This window comes from Balaenoptera borealis (genome assembly GCF_965194805.1).
Source record: "Balaenoptera borealis genome assembly, chromosome: 11".
In the NCBI taxonomy this organism is placed as follows: Eukaryota; Metazoa; Chordata; class Mammalia; order Artiodactyla; family Balaenopteridae; genus Balaenoptera; species Balaenoptera borealis.
Genome location: NC_138868.1, coordinates 91928052 through 91943270, shown reverse-complemented (window position 1 = coordinate 91943270; position 15219 = coordinate 91928052).

Genomic DNA, 15219 nt, shown 5'->3' with positions numbered 1-15219 from the left:
TATTGATGAAATCAAGTCACAAGGTTTGGCCCAAATTCAGAAGGGGGAGAAATAGATTTCATGGCTTGATGGGAGGCACTGCATGGAATTATGGCCATTTTTGAAATCTATAAAATTCCATGAGGTGAAAGAATTTGTCCAAATTTGGTTCACCCAGTCAGTGCTGAAGTTGGACCTGAAAGACATGATACATGTCTTAGTTCAATACATTTTGCTGATCACAGCTTTGTAGTCTCAAGATGACACTATTCTGATTAGGGACTCTTGAGCCAGAAGAAAGAGGAGGACTATCCTTTTCAAAGGATTTGACGAACCTAGGGGAAGAAAAGGAATAAAGACACAGACATAGAGAATGGACTTGAGGACACGGGGAGGGGGAAAGGTAAGCTGGGACGAAGTGAGAGAGTAGCATTGACATATATACACTATCAAATGTAAAATAGATAGCTAGTGAGAAGCAGCTGCATCGCACAGGAAGATCAGCATGGTGCTTTGTGACCACCTAGAGGGGTAGGATAGGGACAGTGAGAGGGAGATGCAAGAGGGAGGGGATATGGGCATATACATATACATATAGCTGATTCACTTTGTTATACAGCAGAAACTAACAGAACATTGCAAAGCAGCTATACTTAAATAAAGATGTTAAAATAAAAAAGGATTTACCATGGAAAGCACATGGGAAGAGTGGGACAGATAGAGCATGATGGTTCAGGTTGTGCCCTGCACAAGGATGATGGGCTGTGAAGGGGAGTGGGAGCTGAAACTGTTTGTGCTCTGCCCACAAGGTTTTATTTGCTTGGAGAAAAGATTTCCTTTAACTAATTTCTACAAAGTCACTGTTTCTCAGCAAGCCATGCTCCCGTCTGAGGGGACACCTATTTCTAATCCTCTCAAAGCTTCCTGTGAACTGGTTTGTCTTGACCATACAGCTCCCAACACTGCTAAGAAGCCAAATATGAAGGCAACAGTACCAAGCTCTTCTCTCAGATCTTCCATTCTGATGGACAGCTCAGAGATGTCAGCGTTTGGAAAACTGTTAATGGAAACTGGTGTAGATACTGAGAAATAACTGATGATAAGAGGCAAATCCAATTTTGAAAACATTGAAAGGAATTTCAGGAACAGGAAAGGTCCTCCTTAGTGTTTTTGGTTCATCCCACACTTGGCTTCCTGTTCCTCTTACCACTTTCCTCTAGCCCTTATACTTCTCTAGAAATAGCAGTTCTGTAGGTGTTGTCGACCACATTGGTGGTGTGCTTTGTCTCAGTCACCTCCCTAGCAGCTCATTCCTTATGTTCACTGATTGCTGTGGGCTGTTCTACTGGAATTTGCTCACTGCACATGATTTCTATAAAATCTGATCTCTTTACTTTCAAGACTCTAAAGGAAAATGACTTTTTTTTGCAGGAAAATTATAGGAATAAAGTATATGATATCCCCTTAAATTGGAAGATCTTCTCTAAAACCATCCCATAAATATTTTCAGACAATTGGTTCTGTGCTACCAAATTGTGTTCTACGCAACAACTCACCCCACGAGGTGGTCCCTGACAACAGCAGACTCCAGTCAACTGAGTTTGGGAGACATTCCATATTTGTATTCCCCTCTTAGAGAGTCACACATACATTAGCATGTTAAAGGAAGGTTCTTCAGGAATGAACTCTATTTAACATTTTTTTAAAAGTTCTTAAATGTCTTAGCTTATGAAGACCTTTATTCGCTTAAAACTACAAATATATGGTAGATTTGGTGGTAGAAGTTAGATAGAACTAAGGACCATGTAACTTGAGTTCTGACCCCATCTCATTGCTAACCATCTTTGTGGCTTAGAAGGGACAAGTTACTCAACCTCTTCAACTCAAACTTCACCTTTTTTATGAAGACTTCCCTGATCACCCTAGGCTTTTATGGCCTCTCTCTCATATTCCTGAAATTCTCTTGCATTCACTGTGCTACTGATCTTTTCTTTGGCATTCCCTTTGAGCCTTGTTGTGCCCTGGCTTTAATCCTGGCCCCTTTCTCTCCTATAGACTTTTGCAGAATTCTCCTAACTGGCACCCTATCTCTGATGTGAAACTTTGACCCCCACCCCACTTTTAGTCTTTTACTCTGGCACTGAATTTGTCTAAAACAAATTCATGTATTTAACTCTCTTACTTTAAAATTTTTTGATGAATCCTTGTTGCCTGCAAATAAAATTCAAACTTCTTATTTTGGCCTACAAAGCATATACCAAATTGGCCCAATTTAACTTACTTGCCTTTTTCTTTACTACTTCTGCCCAAACACCTGATAATCTATCTACACTGGACTCCCTGTTGTTTCCTAGACATAATAAGCACTTTGCACATGTACTCATACTCTCTCTACCTTTTCTGCTTGGAGTCTCCTTATTATCCTTCAAAGTCAGTCCTGAATAGCATGCCCCTGAATAACATGCTCTCTTTTTACATTCATATAGCCCTTTATATATACCCATATAATAACACTTAATCATATTGCATTATAGATGGTCGTGGGCCTGTATTTATAATATATTATGAGCTCTCTGATTGCAAAGCCTGTATCACAGGTTCACAGTATCTCAATGTATAGCACAGCATCAACCATATAGAAGACATTCTGTAAATGTGTGTGAGTAGATTGAAAAGTAATCCAGCCCTTACTAACTTTAACTGGAAGGTATCTTTATGATGATCTAGTTAAGGGTATGGCATATATATTGCTCTTTCCCTCCAATACTCTCCCTTTTCAAACTCATGGTAATCATTGCTAATCAAAAATGGCACCTTTTCCAATGAGCCCAGGTATATTTTAGAATCAATATCATCACATTGCTCTAGGAAGTCTTTATTGATTGATTAGTGTTGGCACCTAACTTGAAATCTAATTTCCATCCTTGATATATTTGAACTCTTATAGGTGTGAGAGACAATGAGTTGTCCAGGAGTTCACATAACAAATAAATATCAGACCCATGACTTGAATCCATGTTTCTTGATTACTGCTCTAGTGCTCTCCCTGCTATACTGAGATGTCCCTCTTTGTTAATTTTTATTTTATTACTGTATTTTCTGGACTCCTCAGTAACCTTGAAATTCTCTAAGGGAGAGAACTAAGGATTATGCATTTTAGTGCCTCTTGTTGCCTTGTACATTCTAGAAGCTCAACGTATATTTGCATGGATTCTGAATGAAGATATGATGTTTTACTGTGCCTCGGTTCTGCCACTCCACTTTGCAGCGTTGGCTTCGGCATCACATGACTCTTCACTTATGAAGTTGCCAGACATTTTGTGAACACTACATTTGCAATCAAGGTTTCTCCAAGTACCCCTGCCCCAAACTAGGCAGGCTGTAGTTACACCTTCATCACAGCAGGGGAAAAAATAAAACAGATTTGTAAATCATGCAACACATCAAGCACACCCATTCTTCCCTTCCCCATATGGGACTTGTGAACACAAATTTAAACAGACCAAAAAATCTTTACTCTTTATGATCTTGTGTGTGTGTGTGCATGTGTGTGTATTTCAAATCAGTGATAGATTTTCTTTGTCCTACAGCAGTTATTTACACATAGCTGTGAATCAGGAAAGTGCTGGGAATTGTGCTTCTCTGAGGGCGCTAACGTGGCTCTCTGCTTCAAATTACCCCTTTTCCCTTCTCTGCCCTGACTTTGACATACCAACATTCTGGAAATTCCCACCATTGGAGTGATTCTTTTAGGTCAATGCATATTTCCAGAAGGCAACAGCTAAAATACCAAAATTCCTGTGAACATTGCAGTATGAAATGTTCGAACCAGTCAACTTTTTATAGAAGAGTAAGGGTATAGGTCCCTAAGTAGACAAGTTGTTCAAGTTTTTCAAGAATTGTTCTTCAAGACTTAAAGAGCAGGAAAGTCTAAAGTCTGGGTGTTTCCTGGGTATAGGAGTTCCAAACACCCAAAAGACAGCACATGGGTGCTGGGTACCTGTAGTGGGGTGTTGAATGGGGGACCCCTAACACTGATGCAAAGATGGAGAAAACTATAAAAGCAAGCTTTGTCTCAAATTTAACTCATGAATTTGATGACTAAATGGCTAATAATTTGGAGAGTCATGCCATCCTTTGGGTGATATGATGCATTTTACCATATTTGTTTGGATTTATATGACATCTTCTACCACTGACCTAGTTTGGCCCCTTTGTCTCTCACCTAAAATATTGCAGGTGCTATTAACTGGTCTGCTTCCTTCCAGAACCCCCAATCAGTTCATTCTCCACACCAGGGTTATTTTTCTCAAATACAGATGTGATCAACATCCACTTTATTGCCTTGGTTATTCTGTTCCCTCTGCCTGATGGGTTTCCCTCTCTTCTCTGCATTGCCTGCCTCTAGTCAGTCAGTATTCCAAGCCCAAAGCAAATGCTACTTTTTCAGTGAAAAGTTCCATATCCACCAGACCATTAAATGCTATCTTACTTGTGTTCATATTTTATTTCCTGGTAGTGATTTTGTGGCAGCAACACTTGGCCTTCTGTCCAGTGGTCTATCAATCTGGTTTTCCCTGTCCGAGTCACAAACTCCTTTTCCTGTTTATTTACTTTAGGATGTCTAGCACTTAGTACAATGCCTGGCACTTAGTGTGACCTCATTAACGTTTTTAGAATTGAGTTGAACCCAAGGCATTTGATAATCAGTGAAATAGAGCAAACTTGACATAAAAAATGAAGAACTTTACATTTGGGGCCATTCTCAAGAGCTAGAAGCAATATCTTTCAAAGTGTAATGCATTCGTCTCTCTCGTTTGGATACTTAAAAATCTTTTTCTGTTACCTAGAAGAAAATCAAATTAAAAAGGACCCTCTACTAACATTGAATTTTTTCTATCTTGCTTTTTCTCTTCACATGATTTTGATTTCCTTTAATAGATTGCTACTTCCCCTTTTTCTAAAATGTTAGATTTGGTGGAGTTCTTTTCCTTCCCCTTCCTCCTCCACCTTCTCTCCCTTTTCCCTTCCATCAATGTTGTTGCTGTCATCAGTCATTACTATCATTTTCCCCCATTGTCCTTATTCTATGTGCCAGATGCTTTATAAATATCATCTCACGCTTAATTCTCACAATGTTTTGCAGCAAGGATCTTATTTTACTTTTTTTAAAGATGGAGAAACTGGGTTCAGGAGGTTGAGGGACTTGTTCAGTGTCACAGAGCTGGTATTTAATGCTAGGAATGTCTGTCTCTCCTTCTCTCTCTCTCCCTCTCTCTGTCTCTCTCCCTCTCTCTTCCTTCCTCTCTCTTCTTCTCTCTCTTTCTTTTCTTTTTTCTTTGTTTGTTTGTTTGTTTCTTTCTTTCTTTCCCCTTCCTTCCTTCTTTCCTTCCTTCCTGCCTCTCTTTCTCTCTTTCCTATTATTATAAAAGAACAAAGCCAGGATTTAAAATTCTGCCCTTTTACTTCTGGAAGTGAATTTCTTTGGTTTGTTAACATATGTGCGTAGTTTGGGCAGTTTTTCACTCACTTAAATAAGTCCTTTTCAAACTCAAATGCAAGTGGAGAGGCTGGATTAACCTGACTGTTGTAGAGAGATGCTTGTGCAGATATGTATAACTTGCTAGCTATCAGCCTAGATCTACACCCAGGGCCTATTCAGTGCTCACTGTGTGGGTGGCTCTTTCAGAGACAGATTTTTCTCCTCCCTTCACCAGTTTGTTCTTCCTGATCCCTTATTTTAGATCCAAATGTTTTCTTCTGGAAAATATTATATTTCACTGTGGTCTAGTTTCCCCAGTACAATATCAAATCAAGTGTTTGTGTATTTATGGACAATTAGATTAAAAAAACACTTTTATATCCCTAAGGAAGTTAATTCTTAAACTTGAATAGATCACCAGAGACCCTTATCCAGAATTTGTATACATATAGTATAGGTGGATTACAGATGATTCTCTAATAGGGAAAGGGGGGAATATCCCAAATCAAGCTAGACAATTTTCCTTCTAACATGTTCAATTCTTAAGTATCACTGACCCAGATAAATGGCAACAGATGGGCTGAGAGCTAACTTGAGCTAGGATGTGGCCATCTTTGCAACCTACTCTAAGTTTACAGATACTGTTAAAGACAAGTGCTGGAACTGAGAAACGAGCTGTCCTCTCCAGGGGCACCCAGTATAAATGGTGTGATGACTGAAGCACCTCCTCTGCTACATGTTGTCTCTCATGGCCTCATTGTCCCCAGACTTCAAATGTTTCTCCAAAGGGCACAACTCCTAATCAGTTTTATTGCAATCTTTTTTCTGGGGAGGGCGCTGCCTGTTTCAAGAGACTTCCCTGGTGTCAGCATTCTTTTCTTCAGACCTGCCATCTGCTCCTGTGAATAGTTCTACCAACCACCTTCTCTGTGATTTGCTTCATTATGTCTCAACGTCCCTTACACAGTGCGTGATTTTTATGGAGTTGGCGTTCCTTGGGGGAGGAGAGCGGAAAGGAAAGAGGGGGTTCATAAAAATAATGAGACTGAGCTTTGCTTTAAAATGTTCCAAATTACCCAGTTATAAATTGACTGTTTGGAGAAGCAGCTTTCAGAATTGGCTGGGGAGCTAGAAGGAAAAGAAGTAAAAATAATTCAAGCTCAGCATATATATATATAGATAACATATTCAAAGAGAAGTGGATGAAGAAACCTGGGTAAACAACCAAAAACCAGCAAATGAGAATAACATTGCAATTGAGCCACACAGCTGACATATGAATAGTAAATTCCGATGGGGAAAAGTTGCAGATCAAGCAGCCTAGGAAAGCAGAGATTATCTGGGAAGCTGGAGCCTATCTGCCCCAAAGTCCCAGGGCCCCTGCTTGAGAAAGACTATGGAGCCTGGGCAGTGTGGAATGACCTCTTGCCTCAGCATCAGAGGAAGACAAATACACCACTCTGTGTCCCAACATCATTATTCTCAGCTTGGTTCCAACTCCTCTCTGGCCCCCTCCTGAGAGGTCATACCCCTCCCTCATGGACCGTTTATGGAAGAACTCTCCCTTGTTCCTTCATTCAATCAACACACAATTGCCAGGAACTATGTTAGTTGCATGCAAATATTGATTTATATTTGTACAGTGATTTATAGATTAACAGGGGTGTTCCAGTACAAGTTCCCCAACAGCTTGGGAAGTAGATTGTAATACTTTCATTTCATAGATAGGTGAGAGATAGGGAAACTCAGAAGACTAAATGACTTTGTCTAAGATTTTACAGCTCTCTAGTGGAAAACTTGACATTGAACACCTGTTGTGCATTATACATGGCACAGTATTAGCAGCTGTGACCCCAAAGATGAATAAGATGTGATCTCTGTCCTGGACAAGATTAGAAACCAAAAAGGGAAAGCAGAGAAGAACAAGACTTCTGTATGGATAATGCAAGAAAGAAACTAGATGTGATAAGAGAGGTGCTGATAAGAGAGGTACAGTTGAGTGGGGCTGATAAAAATTTAAGGAATCTTTCCTTCCGAGGACATTTGAATTTTAGTTAAGAATAGATGAAGCCAAAAGATCTGAAAGGATGCATCATAAATGAGGGCATTTCAGGTAATGGTGAGTGGTAGGTGGGAAAAATAAGTTTGGGCAGGAAATCCTGCTGGTTGACTCCTAATTTGTACAGTGTAGGCAGTTTTGTATTGTTAAATCTGACTTGTTGGCTTATGTTGGCAAGTGGCTAAGGACAGAATCCCCAGTGAGTGGATTAGAACTCCATTGTTAGAGCTCAGACTGTGAAAGTGCTTTCTTCCTTATACCCTACTCTGAAATTGTGTGGGTCCTAGCCTGTACTTGACTGTGTAAGTGAGAAAACTCAGCCAACTGGTTACAAATCCATACCTGTGTAGTACCTCCTACAACTCTCCTCTAATCCCCATTGTTTCTGCCCCAGCAGGGTCTCATTTTTCACCTAAACTACCTATTACGATGGTCTCCTACAGCTTCTCTTTGGCCTGTGCCCTACTGTGCTGCGCAGTGAGCAATCTAGCTCACAGCCATGATCTGTAGCACTGCTGGGTTCAAAAACTTTGGATGACTCCCTTGGCTAACAGAAAAATATCCATGGAATGATACTAAAGGCTAGGATAGCCACGAATCTCAGTTTGCCTACCCACCGCTGTCTGCCCTAGTACTCAGTACTGCAGATAGAGCCCTCTTAATCATTCTCAGCCAGGGCCTATACTTCTGCAACTTGGCACTGGAGTGACTTTTTTTTTCCCTGTCACACTCTTACTCATCTTTCAAAACCAGCTCAGATGCCACCTTCTCCTTCTAACCAACTCAATCCACTCCAGAATTCATTGCTTTCTCCTTCTGAACCCAGAATACTTCTCTGATCTCTATTATAGCTATTGGGTCCTTTTGTCATGTACTATAATTGTTGTCTACAGATCAGACTCCCTCACTTGAGTGTGAGTTCCTTAAGGGCAAGGACTGTGTCAGTTTCCTGCCTTCCCATTAGTGGTTTCCTGGCCCAGTATTGTGTACATACGAGGGGCTCAGAAGTGTTGACATGACTTAGTTGTTGAATGGTTCAGTAAATTGAGAGTTAATTCATGGCTGCTCAGTTCCGATAAGATTACTCTCTTTCCCAACAATCACATCTCCTGGGGCCTTTGTGACCCACTACACTTTGCCAGAGGAACCTCATATGACTTCTTGTATAACTGAGTCATAGGTTTCAACTACAGATACATTATCCTGCATCAGATATTTTTTGCACCATTAATAACCATTATCCCTTTCCGTCTACTTTGTTTATTGAATACTTGTCTCCTATTTTGAGTAAACCAGGGTTTGTGAGATGCATTAAGGAGTAACTGTTTGCTTTATGTAAGGATTCTCCATAGGATTGCTTTTGATAGGAAATTTCTGTTATGTTCTTTATAATTTTATTTTAAAAATACTTTGAAGACCCTGTATTTTAAAGATTGTGAGTGGATTTGTGTCTTGATATTAGTTATCCCTTCTTAGTTTCTTGATTGTTTTGATATAAGTCCACTTACCTTTGACCATTCTGGGTTTTTGCTCCTGTCACTTCTTTGTTTTTATGAATACGAATGAAGACTTCAGCCCTAATTATTACTGTATCACCTCACCAGGTAAAGAGTTCTCATTCTTTTTGGCCATCCAGCACCTTTGAACACTCTCCATGTTTGAGGAATTTACTACCATGTAAGTCATCGCCTACCAGTGTAGAAGACAAAAAAAAAAAAGTTTTCTTAGCTTTCCTTGTAACCAGGATTTATGCAGGTGGCTTTGGTGCTTGCCAGCAGGATATCCTCACCAAACTTCAAATTGGAAGCTAGTGCTGCAAAGCAAAAAGTACCTTGGGAAAAAAACACTGTGGCAAGCATGGTGATAGTTACATCTGATTTTCTGAAACAGCAGGGCCTGTATACAGTCTTGGTCATGTGGGAGGTCAGTTGTGGGGTCTCACACTAGTAGTAGGAGCAGTGATATTTCTAATGAAGCAGGATTATGGTGTGGTTTTGCCATGACTCATGGCTGCAGAACACTTTATTCTGCTTCCCTGACCCTCCAGGAGATTCTGTGGGTGACCTAATATTCTCCCTGCCACAGCCAGAGGGAGTGTCCTGAAGTGTGCATTTGATCCTGGTATTCCGCTCTGTGAATCTCTCTAGTGGCTCGCCGATATTCTTCAAGTACAATATGAAGCCCCTCGTATGGTTTCAAGACTTTAATGTCATAGCTCTGTTTACTTTTCAAACCCAATATCTCACTTCTCTGTTCCTCTTACTTCATGTTCCAAATATATCGGGTTTTTACCAGTTTCTTGCACATGGTCCTAACCTCTGGGTCACTCTGTTCCTTCTGCTTAGAACATTGTTTTTCTCCTCATTCAGCCTCTTTTGTCTGGCTCACTCTTTGCAATAAGCAAGGTATTGCTAGGTGCTGTAAAAGAAAAATCCAGAATTTTCAGAGACTTAACACAGTGAGAGTGTATTTCTCTTTTGCTTCAGAGTCCAGTGATGGCATTTCTCATTGGGAGGCCTTCTTCACATCCATCCTGGAACCCAGGCTCCTTCTGTCTCCATGGGTTCCATGTCCTCTAAGTCCTTGGAGAATCCCCCTTCAGTGGAGCAGGGGGAAAGAGAGAATGAAGGATCTCTGAACCAGGCCGGAACCAGCACTGTCTCTCTCACATATACACACCTCAGTCACATAGTTACCCCTAATTACGACAGAGACTGGAGGTTGTAGTCTATTCCTGTACCCTATAGGAAACAGAGTGGAAATCTCTGTCACAGAACTCATTAATTTTCAAGGCTTCAGCTATGACTACCTTTTAGAGGACTTCTTTGATTCTCTGGTCCCAATTCTATTCAGTACCCCTTTTGGTATTCTCAAAGTAGCATGTTTTTAAAGAGACAATGCAGCATAGAAGATAAAAACGCAGGTTCTACAACCAGATTAACAGGGGTTTGCAGCTCACTTCATTATTTACTAGCTATTGGATTTGAGCAAGTTACTTAACTATGTTTTGGACATAATTACCTTTTCTGTAAAATTTAGGCACCAGCATTGCTTACTTTGGAATGATGAAGATTAAATGAGATGATGCATGTACAGCAATTAGCACCCTGCTATGTATATAGTATTGGTAGTTTGAAATGAGGCATTGTGTGAATATTTATGCCATCAAAATAGGCAAATGCTACAAAATATCAGTTTTTTTTTTTTTTTTTTTTTTTTGCCTGCACACCACTGCTTTGACTTCTGCATGTGTTCTTTACCTAGTTCTACGGGGGAATTTTTGTGAAGGAAAAGCCCAGCATAGTACCTTATATGTATCAATAATAAGGGCTCAGTAACTATATTTTGAAAGACTGGTTGAAAGTGTTGGAGGGACATACACTGAAGAACCATAGAGTGGGTGAACAAAGTAGTGTATGCCTCAAAGGCCTGAGTGACAGGAGACTGAAGTTGCTCTGTCTCCAAAGACTTACCCACAGCATGACTTGACTGAGCTGGTTAGGAAACAATGAGTAGAGACAGTGAGGTCAGAACAGATTAATGATGCATGTTTGTGTTCTCTGGTGTCACTGAGAAGTGCAGGGTGGTAGAAAGGTGAAGTTTCTCAAGAAAAAAAAATGAGCTGGTAATTCCTGGACAAAGATGATACAAGTAATGCAATGGAGAACAAACACCATAACTGACCTCATGTTGAGTTTCCTCCACCATACTTTTGAGCTGGATTGACTGGTTTTATTTTTCAGGAATTATTTTCCGTGTTTGTCCTTGGTTCCAGGATCAGCTTGTGTCGTGCCTGTTATTTTACACATTACTTGTTAATTTTGAGGAGAGGATCATTCATTCTTTCTTCAATCCTTTTTGGAAAATATCAGTGTTCTGGGGCAAGAGGAGATGTTATCTGTTTGGGTTCTCTGCCTCCTGTCAGGCTTACTTCTGTTTTCCTTAGAGCATCTAGCCCATTTTCAATAAATACTTATTAAAAGAACAGTATTTACTAGATATATCAACACCCTCTCAACCAAGAAGACAATCTAATCTATTTTCAAAGGTATTCAGAGAGGTTTCCCTATACTCACCCATTTATATGATGGGTTTTCATTCCTTTTCCACCCTCTCTTCCTCCTGCCCTTTCTTTCTGTTATTAAAAATTTCAACCTAACTCCATGTCTATTACTTCACAGGTGTGACTCAGTGAAGATAGTAAGTGGTGGTTAAATTTTATCATTCATTTATCACCTCAGATGCAATACTTTCTGCACATAGAGACTATTTAGTTAAACTTCAAAACTGTCTTCTCCGAACTTTAAAAATCCAATTCCCCACCAATTTTTTTTTTTTTTTTTACATTACAAGCTCAGCAACACTCCAAACCTCCATTATGTAAAAGGGGTCTCCCCATAGGCATCATTTCTTTGGGTTGAAATTTCCTCTTGACCTACCTCTCAGTCTAGGTTGTGACTTACTTGAGAACGGGGTCTTTGTTTTATTCCTCTAGGTACAGAACAGAGTATCTGACACACAGGAGAAGTTCTAGAAATATATATTGAATGCCGGTATATTTCAACAATGACAGAGAAGGCTGAGCCTATAGTACTTCTATTTGTCTTATAGTGCAGAGGATATAGAGTTCTTAAACACTGAAGGGAATTTAGAAATCTTTTTATATTCCCAAATTCTCATTCATGGACAAAAGACCTGCCTCAAAGAACGGAAAGCAAAACTGAAATTCAAAGTGAATTTCCTGAGATCACACAGCTAGTAAGTGGCAGGGCTGAGATTTGAACCCAAGACTCCTAGCCCCAAACCAAACTCTTTCAGTAACATTACAGCTGCACTTCTGCTGGTGGGCATATTCTGATGGATTGCCCCGGGGCAGACCATGGTGATGAAAAAGAACTGAGCAGGTCCTTTTAGGGGGCAAGTGCCTTTTTTAAAGGTCCATTTAGCAGAAGAATGGCTGTAAGTTGCTACTTAGAGGTTATAAAGTTGTATTCATTTCTGCAGGAAAGACAATGCACCACCAAATAAAGACTAATGTGCAGTAGTCACTGCTCCTTCTGATTCATTAATTTAAGGGGACTAAGGAAGAGTTATTATTTAGAAAAGTTAATCCAATCTGAAGCTGTAGAAGTGCCCGTCTCATTCTTACTGAGGGAGAAAATATCCATTTACTAGGAGATTAAAATTGTGGCTATTTGCATTTTCAAAATAGACATTAAAAATCTATCCTCTAAGATCAGGAAAAAGGCAAGGTTGTCCACTCTCACTACTATTATTCAACATAGTTTTGGAAATTTTAGCCACAGCAATTAGAGAAGAAAAAGAAATAAAAGGAATCCAAATCAGAAAAGAAGAAGTAAAGCTGTCACTGTTTGCAGATGACATGATACTATACATACAGAATCCCAAAGAGGCTACCAGAAAACTACTGGAGCTAATCAATGAATTTGGTAAAGTAGCAGGATACATTAATGCACAGAAATCTCTTGCATTCCTACACACTAATAATGAAAAATCTGAAAGAGAAATTAAGGAAACACTCCCATTTACCATTGCAACAAAAAGAATAAAATACCTAGGAATAAACCTACCTAAGGAGGTAAAAGACCTGTATGCAGAAAACTATAAGACACTGATGAAAGAAATTAAAGATGATACAGACAGATGGAGAGATACACCATATTCTTGGATTGGAAGAATCAACATTGTGAAAATGACTGTACTACCCAAAGCAAGCTACAGATTCAATGCAATCCCTATCAAACTACCAATGGCATTTTTCACAGAACTAGAACAAAAAACTTCACAATTTGTATGGAAATGCAAAAGACCCCAAATAGCCAAAGCCATCTTGAGAAAGAAAAATGGAGCTGGAGTAATCAGGCTCCTGGGCTTCAGACTATACTACAAAGCTACAGTAATCAAGACAGTATGGTATTGACACAAAAACAGATATATAGATCAATGGAACAGGACAGAAATCCCGGAGATAAACCCATGCACATATGGTCACCTTATCTTTGATAAAGGAGGCAAGAATATACAATGGAGAAAAGACAGCCTCTTCAACAAGTGGTGCTGGGAAAACTGGGCAGCTACGTGTAAAATAATGAAATTAGAACACTCCCTAACACCATACATAAAAATAAACTAAAAATGGATTAAAGACCTATATGTAAGGCCAGACACTATAAAACTCTTAGAGGAAAACTTAGGCGGAACACTCTATGACATAAATCACAGCAAGATCCTTTTTGACCCACCTCCTAGAGAAATGGAAATAAAAACAAAAATAAACAAATGGGACCTAATGAAACTTAAAAGCTTTTGCACAGCAAAGGAAACCATAAACAAGACGAAAAGACAACCCTCAGAATGAGAGAAAATACTTGCAAATGAAGCAGCAGACAAAGGATTAATCTCCAAAATTTACAAGCAGCTCACGCAGCTCGATATAAAAAAAACAAACAACCCAGTCCAAAAATGGACAGAAGACCTAAATAGACATTTCTCCAAAGAAGATATACAGATTGCCAACAAACACATGAAAGGATGCTCAACATCACTAATCATTAGAGAAACGCAAATCAAAACTACAGTGAGGTATCACTTCACACCAGTCAGAATGACCATCATCAAAAAATCTACACACAATAAATGCTGGAGAGGTTATGGAGAAAAGGGAACCCTCTTGCACTGTTGGTGGGAATGTAAATTGATACAGCCACTGTGGAGAACAGTATGGAGGTTCCTTAAAAAAGTAAAAATAGAACAACCATATGACCCAGCAATCCCACTCCTGGGCATTTACCCTGAGAAAACCATAATTCAAAAAGAGTCATGTACCACAATATTCACTGCAGCTCTATTTACAATAGCCAGGATGTGGAAGCAATCTAAGTGTGCATCGACAGATGAATGGATAAAGAAGATGTGGCACATATATACAATGGAATATTACTAAGTCATAATAAGAAATGAAATTGAGTTATTTGTAGTGAGGTAGATGGACCTAGAATCTGTCATACAGAGTGAAGTTAAGTCGGAAAGAGAAAAACAAATACTGTATGCTAACACATATATATGGAATCAAAAAAAAAAAAAGGTTCTGAAGAACCTAGGGGCAGGACAGGAATAAAGACACAGATGTAGAGAATGGACTTGCAGACACGTGGAGGGGGAAGGATAAGTTCGGGCAAAGTGAGAGAGTGGCATGGACATATATACACTACCAAATGTAAAATCGATAGATAGTGGGAAGCAGCCGCATAGTACAGGAAGATTAGCCCGGTGTTTTGTGTCCACCTAGAGGGGTGGGACAGGGAGGGTGGGAGGGAGATGAAAAAGGGAGGAGATATGGGGATATATGTATATATATAGCTGATTCACTTTGTTATAAAGCAGAAACTAACACACCATTGTAAAGCAATTATACTCCAATAAACATGTTAAAAACAAAATCTATGATGGAATAATAGTCACATGAGAGAAATGTCTGTCCATTCACAAGGGTGTAACAAAAAATAAGCCAAGAACTAGAAAATGATGAGAGAATTATCTAACCCTTAAGTCTACTCTCACTCTGACTGATGTGTTTGGAATCTCCTTTATTGAACTGAGCCACCGTTGTGCTCTTTTGACTTTTTTGAGTACAGGGCTTGCTGACTACAGGGTTACTATTGTTGTTGTTTTAGCATAG